Source organism: Triturus cristatus, chromosome 7 (assembly GCF_964204655.1).
Source record: "Triturus cristatus chromosome 7, aTriCri1.1, whole genome shotgun sequence".
Lineage (NCBI taxonomy): Eukaryota > Metazoa > Chordata > Amphibia > Caudata > Salamandridae > Triturus > Triturus cristatus.
In genome coordinates, this window is record NC_140590.1 from 1,376,310,230 (window position 1) to 1,376,323,847 (window position 13,618).

General features: G+C 38.9%; 1 pseudogene; it reads right to left on the minus strand.

The window, feature by feature from the left end:
* LOC146812097 (uncharacterized) overlaps window positions 1-13,618 on the minus strand; it is a 163,947-nt pseudogene that overhangs the window by 35,969 nt on the left and 114,360 nt on the right.

A 13,618-nucleotide genomic window follows, 5' to 3' on the forward strand; every position in this document is an offset into this window, starting at 1 on the left:
CTGGGAGCAGAGATTATACCAATTTACAAAAAGGGCTCCCCACTGCTCCCAGTCAATTACAGGCCCATCAGCCTCATTGATGTCCCCCAAAAAATCTTCTCACAACTCATTTTAGATCGCCTGCAGGAGTGGATCAATGAGAATGAAATTCTTTCCCCATATCAGGCTGGTTTTAGGAGGAACATATCCACCATGGACCAGATCTTCCGTTTAGTTATGCTCTATTGGAAGACGGTATTAATAGAGGGTGGCAGCCTCTACATGGTGTTTGTAGACCTCCGATCCGCCTTTGATACTGTTCCCAGGGGGAAACTATGGGCTGTGCTTCGGGACTTGGGAGTTGCGCAAGCACTGCTGGGGGTTTTAGTAAGGTTGCACGCTCAGAATTTTGCACAGGTTAGATGTGCGAGAGGAGGGATACTGTCTGCTAGATTCCCGGTAAATAGGGGGGTCAGGCAAGGGTGCGTCCTGGCCCCAACCTTGTTTTGCTTGTATGTGAATGGAATGATCTCACACTTGGAGGCAGTGCCAAATAATGATGCACCTAGACTGGCAGGTAGGAGAGTTCCGGCGATAATGTTTGCCGATGATACTCTCCTACTCTCCAAGTCCCCTATGGGGATACAACGCATATTGAATGGTTTTAATGATTTCTGTTGTGCCCATGGATTAGAGATTAACGTAGACAAGACTAAATTTATGATATTTAATCCCCCTTCACATACTCGCCCAGCACCGATATTGGAATCGGCCAGACTGGAGAGGGTTCAGAACTTCCAATATTTAGGCGTTACGCTAAGTGAAAATCTCTCATGGGGCCCTCATCATGCCAAGTCCCAACTTAAATTGTCCCAAATTGTGGGGGGTATTCTTAAAATGACAAATGCCTCAACATATAGGCCTATAAGTACTGCGCTTGAAATATATAAAGCTAGGGCGAGGGCAGCAGCATTGTATGGGGGGGAACTTTGGGGGCATGCTTCCAGGCCTGAAATCTCCAAAGTGGAGAATAGATTCCTGCGGCAGTTGTTGGCGCTTCCCCAAAGCACACCCCTTCTACCGCTAAGGTTTGACTTAGGTCTATTCCCCATACAGGAGGAATTATCCATAAAACCCCTTAGGTTTTGGAGGAGGTTATGAATAACCCCCGAACTTTCTCAGTATAGAAGTGAATTGCAAGAAGTATTGAGCTCAAGCAAGGCAGCGAACATACCATGGCTCACCTTTGTTAAACAAGAACTGCTGGCAATGGGTCTCCCAGCCCTGTGGCATAATCCAGTTAAGGCCTGCAGGGAGGTTTCAGGCAAAACATTAACGGAGCGCTATAGGTCACGTTGCAGCAGTATATGGCTGCACGACTCTCGAAATGGCACCATGGTAAAATAATTTTTAGAAATTAAATCTGTATTTGCCTATGAAGATTTTCTGAATGTTATCCACCCTGTTGCGGCCAGGAAGCTGTATATACAATGGAGGTTTGGCTCACTCCCAATAGGGTCTCTCACAAGCAAATGGTCATCTTCTAGGGACACCCAATGCCCAGGCTGTGGAGCTGAAAATGAGAATGAATGCCATATTTTATTCTTTTGCCCTGCTTATAGTAGAGCTCGGAAGTTCTGGATTGTACCAATCTGCAAAAATCTGGGCTTTCAGAAATGCTCAGCTGCATTAAATTTTTTTAAATCAGACACTGTAGGATATATTGTGTTTGCCCTATCGAAGTTTCTGCTCGCTATGTGGTCTAAAAGAAGTTTTTTAATAGTGAATAGTGGCTAGCATTTAGGGTCTTATACTGGATTTTGAACCTGTATGTACTGTTTTAATGTCCTATTATCTGATTGTAATGATGGTTTTAATTGTATCTTTTATGGCTGGAATATTGCCGAAATAAAGATTAAATGATGATAATATAGATTGCAATGTAAGATTGTTTAGTTACAAGAAAGTTATCCTTCAGATAAAGACATTAATTCACTAAAGAGGCATTGGATAGGTCAATTATTTTGTTCTCCTGCAAAACAGAATAAAAATGGGGTGGTCATATTATTTCATAAGTCTCTTTCCTTGGCGACTGTGAAGGAGGAGAAAGATGAGGATGGAAGGTGGCTTCTCCTTCATCTTACTATAAGTAATACTCCAAATTCCCTCCTTAACATTTATGGCCCTACTGGCATACATGTGCAATTTAGGGAACACATATCTAATATTCTACGTTCCTGATCTAATACAAATCTTCTTGTGGGAGGAGATTGTAACCAAATTATGGATCCCTTTACTGACAGAAAATCTTTAGCCAGGTACGTCCCTAATAAAACGCAAAAATTCTTAAAAAACACCATCCAATCCAGGGCACTGGTAAATGCGTGGAGGATTTATAACCCAGAGAATCTGGAATCTACTTTTTATTCCCCTACAGACAACTGCAAATCTAGAATTGACTACATCTTTCTGACACCTCACTTACTTTCCACTTTAGTCCATGCTGAAATTGGATCTATACTAATATCCGATTATGCACCCGTTCTTATTCATATAGAAATAAAACCTGAATCCTCTAGACCAAATAGATGTCACTTCAATAACTACTTATTAAACAATCCAACGTTTCAGTAAAAATTAGAAATATTTTTGAAGGACTATTTTGACATTACCTCAGACCTACCTTTCCATTTATATGGGACACCTTCAAGGCAATTGCCAGAGGTCATTTTCTTGACTATGTTGCTGCTAAAAAGAAAAAAAATCTCTTACAGAATCTGCACTCCCACTCTCCTCTATCAAACAATTTGAGCATGAATATTATACCTCTAACAATTAAGCCACCCTTAAAGATCTTGCTCAAGCTAAGGCGACTTTCAACAAAAAATCGACACAAGAGGCATCTAGTGTTCATTTGAAGATTAATTCTAAGTTCTATGGTGGGTGCAATAGAGCAGGAAAGTTGCTTGTGAACTACCTCAAAGTCAAATCCCCAAAGTCCAGAATAGTAAATATTATAGGCAACAAAGGTATTAAATATTTTAGGGACTAGGACATTTTACAATGCTTTATTGAAATGTATACACACCAGAACTCTCCCCATCAGATGCAGCCCTTGACTCTTTCTTTGATTCTCTTCCACCTTGCTCTAATTTTTCTCAGGATTATTCCCTACTCGACAAGGACATATCCATATCAGACCTAAAGACAGCACTAGCCAAAGTCCCTAAAGATAAAGCCCCAGGACCAGACGGGTTTGCAGCCGAATTCTACCTACGGTTTTCACACATTCTACTTCTCCATCTGCTCTCCATATATTAATACTTTTTTTCCAACAATGAGGCTCGAGATTGGAAGCAATGCTATGTTTGATTACAATAAATGACAAAGACCTCTCCTCATGTGCTAACTACTGACCTATCTCCCTCATGGATCTAATTTGAAAGATTTTTGTGAAAATATTAGCCCTTTGGCTCAATCAGGTCATCCTTGATCTAATTGGTATGGAGCAAACCGGATTTGTTAAGGGTAGATATATTGCTGACAACTCTAGAGCTTTCTTGAATATTCTGCATATTGCCTCTAAAAGCTCTATTACTATGGATGCCATCATTTTAGATGAAGAGAAAGCTTTTGACCAGGTACATTGGCACTTCATGATGCGTGCACTTAAATGGCATGGTTTGGACCTGGAATTTTAAAACATATTAGCTTCCTTTATTCTTCCCCAACCACCTCAATCTTCATCAATGGCACCCAATCCTCCTATTTCCTACAACGTGGTACTCAACAGGGATGCCCATTATGTCCATTAATTTAAATTTTATATTTGGAACATTTTCTACACACTCTGTATCATTCACCCTCCTTTCATGGCTTTATTTACAAACATACTGAAATTAAATTCACAGGCTAAGTGGAAGACATTATCTTACATGTCTCAGATCCACAGACGTCCATAACTGCCTTTACAGATCTCTTAAACACTTATTCCAACCTATCTGGCTACAAACTAAACTTTCCTTAATCTAAAGTCCTTCTATTAAAAACAAGTTTTGTAAAATAAATGTTTGATGAAATGGTTTGAAATGGAATTCCAATATATTCAATGTCTATGGATCAAATACTCCTCCATTCAGATCAATTTAATAATAGACACCGGTAAGGCCGTTTATCCTTATTATTCCTCTTTATTGTCTTTTTCTCCATGTTCTTTTCTCTAACTTTTTCCTTGCTTCCCTTCCTACAAAACACAAAATACGAATTGCTGCATTACTAAGGTACCTTTTTATTCAGTATTTCTTTATTGGTCTATAGCTCTAGAATGCAATATTTTATTGTTTTTAATGCTTCAACTGTATTTCATATTCTTGCATTAATATGTTTTATATTATCCTTTGACTTAATTATTAGATGTGTTCTATTAAATTGTACCCTTTTGCTGTAATCATTTCAATAAAGCTTCCTTAAACTAAAAACAAAAAGGTACCCTTATTTTAGATCATAGATAAGATATTGTAGATAACAGAGGCCTATAAGTAATCTTGCTATCTTGATTAGATCTTAAAATGATATGCGGCCATTTTAAAACAAAAAAGAAAGTAATGCACTTTATATAATTTTTGACGCTGCATAAAACTTAGTGCATTTTATAAATCACCATCTACTTATTAGATGGCTGATATACCGTTTTAGATTCTTTTTAATCTGTTTATATATGATTGATTCAAGTACTAAGGATCTCGTAAAATGTTTTAACTTTTTAATGTTTGTTTTACCAAGACAGCACAATATCAAACAAAGTAAAGCTTGAAACATGAAAATTGACACACATCTCATTATCGTCATCATCACATCAGGTTAACAAAGGAAGTTGAGCCCATGTACCCTCACTACAGATCTACCTTTCAACTGAATGTCCATGTCAATCTTTGCGCAAAGAGGCCAGTACATCAAGGGGACTTCATGTGTTTATGCATGATTGCATGTTTGAGTGGTTCCAAAAACCCAGGCTCTTTAGTTGTGTGTGGCGCTCATGAACTTTTGAGACTCGCAGGGAGGGATGATCTAAGCTAACTGAATCAGATTGAAACTGATCCAGATAATAGAAGTTAGAATTATCAAGAATGTTTCAAAATGGTTAAACTTGAAAGGGTTTAAAAGATTGCCACTCAGAATCATTTGAGCAGCTGAGAAAAATAATGGAATTTGTTGGAAAGACCTTGCTCTATCTGATTGCGTGAGTTGATTCAAAATTAAATTGATTAAAATTGAAAAAAGTTAATTGGGTGTTGCGACAGGGCCCGGTCATAAATTCCTCCTCTTTGATAGATAATTATAGCCATGACTGACAATCAAACTGCTCCTGTATATTATCAGAAAGAGCCTGGCATAGAGTCATACAGCCCTGCCATATAGTCCATGTCCTGCAATAAAGCCACACATTGTTGACATAAAACCAGAGCCCTAGTGTATAGTCACAAAACCCTAGCCTGTGGTTTGAGCCCTAACAGAAAGTCACATGATTCTGTCATATAATCAGGGCCCTCTCACCCTTGGCCCTCTCAATTGATGGTGACAAAGTGGTTGAGGGGCTTGTGTGCCTTAGCGACCTGGAGAGCTATGCCAGTGGGACCTTAGTCTTCTGATAAGGTTGCCCAAGCAGGACAGATGAATCAGTAGAGATTAAACGAGGCACAATCCACTGGTCCTGGTTAGTTCAAAGTTAAATTGATTAAAATTGAAAAAAGTTAATTGGGTGTTGCGACAGGGCTGGGTAATAAATTCCTCCTCTTCAATAGATAATTATAGACATGAGTGACACTCCAAACTTCCACTCCAGCGAGTAAGACTGAATACTGGACTGCCAAGCCTAGGGAGCAGCTTGCTCTGATTGACACGCTACGGAAATGAGGCACTTTGACTTTCTCAAAGCCATCATGGAACTTCTAGAAACTGAACTCACTATCGAGGCTTAGCTGGAATGCCACCTCACGTAAATGGGGAATAACCGCGATCCCTTGACAGGGAAGTGGGACTCGAGAGCTGACCCTGCAAAAGGTAGTGGGTCTGCCTAAAGAAGACTGTGCATATTTATTTGTACACAAAATACATGGGTGGATGTACATTAATACCCATGCATCACCCTTGTAATGCCTATCTGATGCACGGTAATGCAAGGCGGTACAAATTTATATATATATATTTTTTTACAAAGCCACACAAAAACTATCCGATGAGACTATTTAATCTTTGTATGTGTACTGCAGAATTCAGAATCTATGCAAAGAGGAAATAACAAGGTGAAATAAAGATATTTCTCCTTGTAACGCCAGCCTCAGGTAGAGTCACCAGTTTGGTGCAAATCTATGTTTACAAAATAGATTTTGCATGAGGGTTGTACCAGAAAAGTGATGCAACCCTGATCCAATATCAAGGCATCAACTTATGCATTTATTTTTTTTAAACTCTGCCACAAATAAATTGGCACAAGGAGAAAAGTGACAGTAAATCTGTGCTGCTTAGTTGGTTGCAAAGTCTGAATTTTAGAATATCTGTTGGGGCTAAGATACCTCCTGCAGAGATCTTTGTGTTCCCCGTAAATCTGAGTGAATAATAATAATGATAAGACAACTCTGGTGGTTAACGCATTTGCTGGAAAGATCTGTGTTTTGTCTAGTCCCAGTTAGACTCAAAGTAGCATAGAGGGTTAATGTGTCTCTTATGCAAAGTACACTGTGTAACATTCAGATCGCATATTTTTATTTTATGTAGTTAGGTATTTGGGTTACTTCTTTTAACACAGAGATCCTTTTGTTACTTTCAGTTGTAATTCTAATATAGCACAGTGAGCTATGAAGGGCGATATGTGGCTCCTACACCTTGTAACCCTCACTGTTGTATGTAACACATCCTGTACAATGATTTATAAACTTGTATGATTTATTGTCAATGTAATGCGTATGTGGGATGTAAAGCACTCTGACACCCTGCATTGGAATGAGGAATGCTATCAAAGAAATACAAAAATAGTGGTATTTAAAATGTTTTTTTCTGTAAATACTGGGAAAAACCAACACATATAACATTCCTTGCGCATGCCTATCTCTTATATACAAGGTAAGAAAAAAGTCAAAAGCATGCCTTTCTTAAGTACCTATGAGGTAATAAGCTGTGAGCCTTTATTTCCCCTCCACTACATTTGCATCTAGGTGTGAGGCTCCGACAGCTCTCAGCCAGGATACTCAAACAAAGGATGCCTGATGTCCCCTTAAATTTTCCCTTTGTTATGTGCCTAACTGGAATCTGATAAGCCCCAAGGCCTGCAAATTGTTGCTTGGAGCAAAAGCAGACAATGTGCAGGCGCTGCTCAATGTGTCCCGTTGTTTGAACTTTCTTTAGTTTCTTGGAGCGAAATTGATCAAAAGACAGAGATGGCGCTTTCCTTCCTGGCCTCATTTGCTAGCCACAGTAGGACAGTTTAGTTTGTTAAATTGGACAAGATTGCTATTTTATCACTGTGTATTCATTTCACTTCACTGGGCATGCGGTACACACACAAGACTGTTCGTCAATGAATCATGTAGGCGGAATAATGCATTTTTATGCCCTACCTTCACGTACAAGCAAATGCAGCATGTGATTACTGAATTGATTAATCTCAAGGGAGGGTATAAAACTGTCCCATACTCTAAAGAACTGTGCAGTGGAGTTTAGAGCAGGAGGAAACAGGAGAGGAATGAAGATAAAGAGGTAAAAACCTTGAGGAGGGTTAGGACTGCTATATAGCTGTGAAACTAATTTGTGGTATTATGTCAACTTATTTGTAGTAGGTGTGCACCTAGGATCCAGGGTTTCAAGGTGCTGTTGGCCTCCACACAGATGAAAATGAGAATGAGTAAAGTTTAAATACTCCACACAATCTGAGTAGAGTGCATGTGTGTTAGTTAGAGGTTAATAGGATACGTGCTGCTGCTATTGCTGGCTTATCTCTAGGACCATCTGGCACTGTTGATGATTCTAATGTGAAATACAGTATCAATTTCAGATCAGGATCGAACTGGGGAACCAAAAGCAGCCCTGGCAAAAATGCTCAAACCAGCCCTGCTCCCTTCCCCTTCTCATGCAATATCTCTCTTTTTACCCATCTATTTATTCTCCCCTTCTCTCTTCCCCCTCTCTCATCTCCCTCTCAGATCGTTTTCTCTTTGCCTTACCCCACCCTCTCCTTCTCTCTCTTCGAAGCCTTCATTTGCCGCTGCAATTAACCTCTGGAAGCCGGGGGAAGTGACAGAAGCAGCAGAAGCAGAGGCTGTGGGTTTTCAAAACGGATTGCCAAAGGCTCCATTCTACCAGAGAAATGCCCTGGGGAGTAAAGGACCTGTTTGACCCTGCATCAGATATTGCTCAAGGCTCAAGTGATCCTCTAGCTTTCTTCTTACTCTATTGCTTTGACTTATACCAGATGTTCACTTGAGTCTGGACAAAGATAAACCTCTCTGGAGAGCTATACACATGTCAGAGGTTTCTTTTATTCATTCCAGGTTGGCTTGGATGGTATTATACCAGTCTAAAGCTGTAATACAATGCCTGGAGTGGTAAACAACATTTGTCATTGTACAGCTCGACATGAATGTCACTGTGCTAATCCTATGCTTAAAGACTTTGCTGTAGAAATAGCAAGAGACTTTGTTCCTTTCTAGCTTGGCATAGATGACACTGTGCTAATACTATGCTTAAAAGCCATGCTAGAAAAACAGACATTTGAGGTGAGCAGATTCAGAGTGTCTCTGGTGTTGTAGGGTGCTCTATAGAGTAACTGCCCTCCACCTAAACTTGGGAACTACCTAGAGTTCTCTGCTTCTATTTTGCACACACACATAAACACCCACTCCTATATACATGCCCACACTGGAGGAGTTGTGGGCATTACAAATTGAAATGTATCTGATCCGACTGGAAATGAAAACCATTATGAAAGTGGTGATGGTAACTTTGGCACTCCACAATTGGAGGAAACTCATCACACTCCTTTCCGTCCATGATCACGCTATATCCCACAAACGACACAAGACAATTTGGATATCTTTTCTGAAAACGTTATTATGGATTTGAGATACCTGTATTACAAAATGGGAAACGCGAAAAACAAAAGGGATCCTAAAGAAACCCAAATACAGAGAGTCATATCTAAAATCAAGAAAGAAGAAGGAACCCTGGTGAAACCCTCTGATAAAGGGGGAAATGTTGTAGTTTGGGGTAGTAATCTATACCATAAGGAGGCACTCAATCAATTGAGTAATGGAGAATTTTTTTAAAAGATTGAGAAGTCTGAATATGAAAATGTAAAAGATCCATTTTTTGCAAGACTGGAGGATTGGAGACAACAGAACTTATTGAGCTGGGATGAGTTCAAATTTGTTAAACAGGAGAATCCTATCATTCCAGTCTTCTATATGTTACCGAAAGTGCACAAGAGCATTGTAAATCCACCAGGGAGACCGATTATTTCTTCATGTGGTAGTCAAATCAAATCAAAACAAGCTTTATTCTGTCTATGAAAATATATCCATAAAAGCATTCTACATAAAGGAAAAACAAATCGTCGTACATTTTACAATAGTCAAATTATTTCCCCAATATACATTCTCCTTTGACCTTTTTCCCTCTAAAAAAATTATTTAAAAACAAATTTTTCAACAATAATATAGGTACCCCATGGCAATCAATTAATTTTACATAACAGCACATAAAAACTGCAAAAGCTTAAAGTGCATTTAATATATATATATATATTTTAAATAGACCAACGTTTTCAAATCATAGAGTGTACAACCTATTCCATTTCATAAACCAATGATTCCAAATATAAAAGTTCCTTTGCTACGCTTGATGGCCAATTGAGTGAAGGCGATAACTGCGTTACATATTGAAACATGTTCTAAATTACAGATCAAATAAAAGGCGGTTTTATAGGAGTACAGTCAGTTAGAGATAAAAAGTGGGGGTAAAATTGATTTCCTTAAATCCCTATAAATATTGCAAAACAGTAAAAAGTGCAGAGTGCTTTGGGCGGATTTATCGCCACACGGGCACATTGGAAGATTTGCGCTCCACTTACCCATCTTTGGGAATGTTATCAGAAAATGCAGCGTACTCAGCCTTAATCTAGATAAATAAAATCTTTGTTGAGTATTTCTGATGAAAATACGATATGGCTGGGTACCCAGTGATAAAGGCCCTTCGCGATATGATCTAACACTTAATTTAGTACACACCACGGCTTCCCTTATTTTTTCCCTGGATTTAAGAAAGTCTCCTTTTTAACCCCCCCTTACTATAATTCTCAATACTCATTGGGCCGCTAATGATCTGGTTTCACATCACTCTCTGTAAGGAGGCCATGGATATATTTTAACCATGGTATTTTCTTTGAATGGTCGAGTGTTCGGCAATCACGTATTATTTCCTTAGTAAAGTGAGTTTCATCCTTTGTCCAGATTCGATGCCATAGTGTTATGGCAGACATACTAATCAAATCACTTAGAAATGGTGCATCTGTTTCCCTATGGACAATATAGGTAGCCGTGGAATTAGGAACTGATAAAACTCTTCGTAAAAAATTATTTTCCAGTGTTTTATAGTGGGGAGGTATCTGCCATACCGCATAGTGCTCCACCATAGCATACCCCTGTTATACATTGCTCCCATATAGTTTTAAAATCTCTCGCACTGGCTTGTTGCCTATTTTTTTGGGAAAATCTAAAAATAGCCTCACTTGTCTTTAAAAATTTCAATTTGCATGAGTTAATATGTGTGCTTCAAGTACCTTTGCAATTAAAAAGTAACCCCGGATAAGAAAAATTTGATGTCCTTTCAATTGGTACACCATAGATGTGGTGGATTCTACTTTTGGCTTTGCTTTTCCCACATGTCATGACTAAAGTCTTAAACAGATTTATCGCTAAATCTATATCGGTCATAAAATTTGTAAAGTTGTCTATCAGAAGTTGAAGGCCGTTGGCAGTCCTGGAACTCAGGACTGCATCGTTAGCATATAATAAAACTGTTATTACACGTTTACCGACAATAGGAGCGTCAGCCTTCAAATTCTGCAGTAAAAAGTTAATTCCATTGATGTACATGGAAAAACAAAGGGGAGCAAGGACACGACCTTGTCTGATCCCGCGGGTTACTCTAAAGTACATAGTGCATTCCCCATTCTGTCCATATCATATCTTTGACGTTAGATGGACATATATTTGTGACAGAAGGCTAATGATATTATGTGGGGCACCCATCCTTTCCAGCGTTTGCCACAACATGGTATGGTTTACTATGTCAAACGCACTGGAAAGGTCAACAAAGCAGAGATGGAGTAAACCCGCTTTTGCAAGGGTGTATTTCCCTATGAGCAATTCTAGGTTAACGCACTGCTCAACCGTACCGATTCCCCTTCTGAAACCATACTGGGCTTCAGTTAGAATGTTTTTATCTTTTACCCAGCATTCCAATCTGGCTAGCAAAATTCTGCCCATAAGTTTAAATGTGGAATCAAGAAGGGAAATCGGGCGGTAGCATTTTGCGCTAGCTCTGTTACCTTTTTAAAAAAATAGGGACAATCACACTTTCAGCCCAGGTGGCGGGCAGCACACCATCAGTAATTGCGTTGAAAAGATTAACTAAAATTGGGGACCAAAAGTCAACATATTAAAAAATACCTATCAGGACCCCATTCGGGCCAGCAGCCTTTCCGCTTGCACTATGTTGTAGAGCAGTTCTAATCTCATCTACAGTAATAGTTTCAATTTTATTAAATTTTAATAAGATAATATTGCCATCTTTGTCCATTTTATTGGATCATTTAGTGGGGTTAAAAATATCTTCAAAATGCATTAGCCAGTCTTCTGGTGTAACTACTGTATCAACCATTGCCGATGTGATATCCTTAAACAAGGGCTGATCTATAGTTTTCCAAAATAGGGTAGAGTTCTTGGTCTCAGCTGCTTGGACCAGGTTGTCCCATGCAATCTCTCTAATTTCCCTTTTTCTTGCATTTAGGGCTTGTTGATAGCATTTTCTAAGGCTTCTAATGTTTCCCCATTTCTAGGTTTAACTTTCATGGCTTCCTTCAAGTCTCTATTCAATTTGCAGCATTGTTGGTTAAACCATCGTGGAGAATAATCTCTTTTGTTTTTATTGTTCTTATTTTTAATTTTCAGATCCTTAATAATTCCTATAGAAATGTTTTTGAAAGCCATAACAATATCAATATTGTTAGAGGATTCATCTAGACAAACTTCTATGTCGTGATTATTGTTTGCAGCTAAATTTTCCATGAAAGTTGCGGGATTAACACCTGTCCACTTAATTGAAATCCCATTTTCCCCTTGTGTTCCGATATCCGCTGCAGAAACACATACATTTTCAGTAAAATATAAACTGGAATTTTACGTTAACAGGAGAGGGTGGTGATCATTAAGTAAGCTATGCAATATAATACAATCATTCACAAAAGGCCTACTATTCTGTGATGTCAAAAAATGATCAATACATGAAGAAGATCTTGCCCCCTCGTAAGTATATTCATCAGCAACTCCATCATAGGCACCCAAATTTGTAACTTCCAGGCCATATTTAAGTATTATGTGGAAAGTGAGTAATGTGATCCCCTAAATCATCTATGTGGCCGCATTGATCCATTGTCAAAGACTTGCATAGTTCGATGTTAAAATCACCACCCCAAATCACTTTATACTCGCCCCCCCAGCCTCTTCAAGAAATTATCTTCAAGAAATGATCCAGTTCTTCCTCCAGCGTAGTGATTAACCCTGATCTCATTTTATTAAAAATGTTATTATACTAATTAATCACTACAATATTTTGCTTTCCCATAACACTAAAGAGTAGGAACTGGAAGTGCTGTAAGTTAATAATAGTTTTCTTTATGGTCAGTGGGGTATTCACCGATATTAGCACTGCCAGACCTCCACTCTCTCTTCCAGCTGTAGACGGGGTTGCTTTGGTAAAAATGGTTTTAAAACCATTTACATGAAAAGATTCTACAAGCCACGTTTCCTGCATTAAGATCAAATTACGGTTCTGTATGCTATTAAGCCATGATGTATCAAGCAGTTTATTTTTAGCCCCTGCAACATTCCATGACAGAATTTGCAGTGATCCTGCTGGTTGACTTCTCGTTGGGTCAGTGCCAATAGGGTTGCTAAAAATACAAAGGGTCATTACAAGTGCCAAGCAGCATGCGTTCTACTGGCGCAGCTTCAATGCCGATAGGGTGAGGGAGAAAATTACATTCTACTGGTGTTATCTAAATACCATTGGGGAGGGAAGGTTTCCTTCATTCAAGATAGGTACATCTACACGATTTGTTTCTGTAAGGGTACTCAGAGGCCTGCTAACTGAATGATTATCTTCCATTTTTGCTACTGTTACATTCAGTGAATCCACCTCACTGCAACTTCTCAGTAGGTCAAACCTGTTTGGCATGGATGGAATTATTTCATTTATAGTGCTGTATTAGGCTCTGCTGGGTTGAATACATTGCTCAATTCTAGGTCTATAAAAGTACCCAAGGGGTACTGCAGTAATGGCAACATTTTGATGTTCGCTTGACCAGACT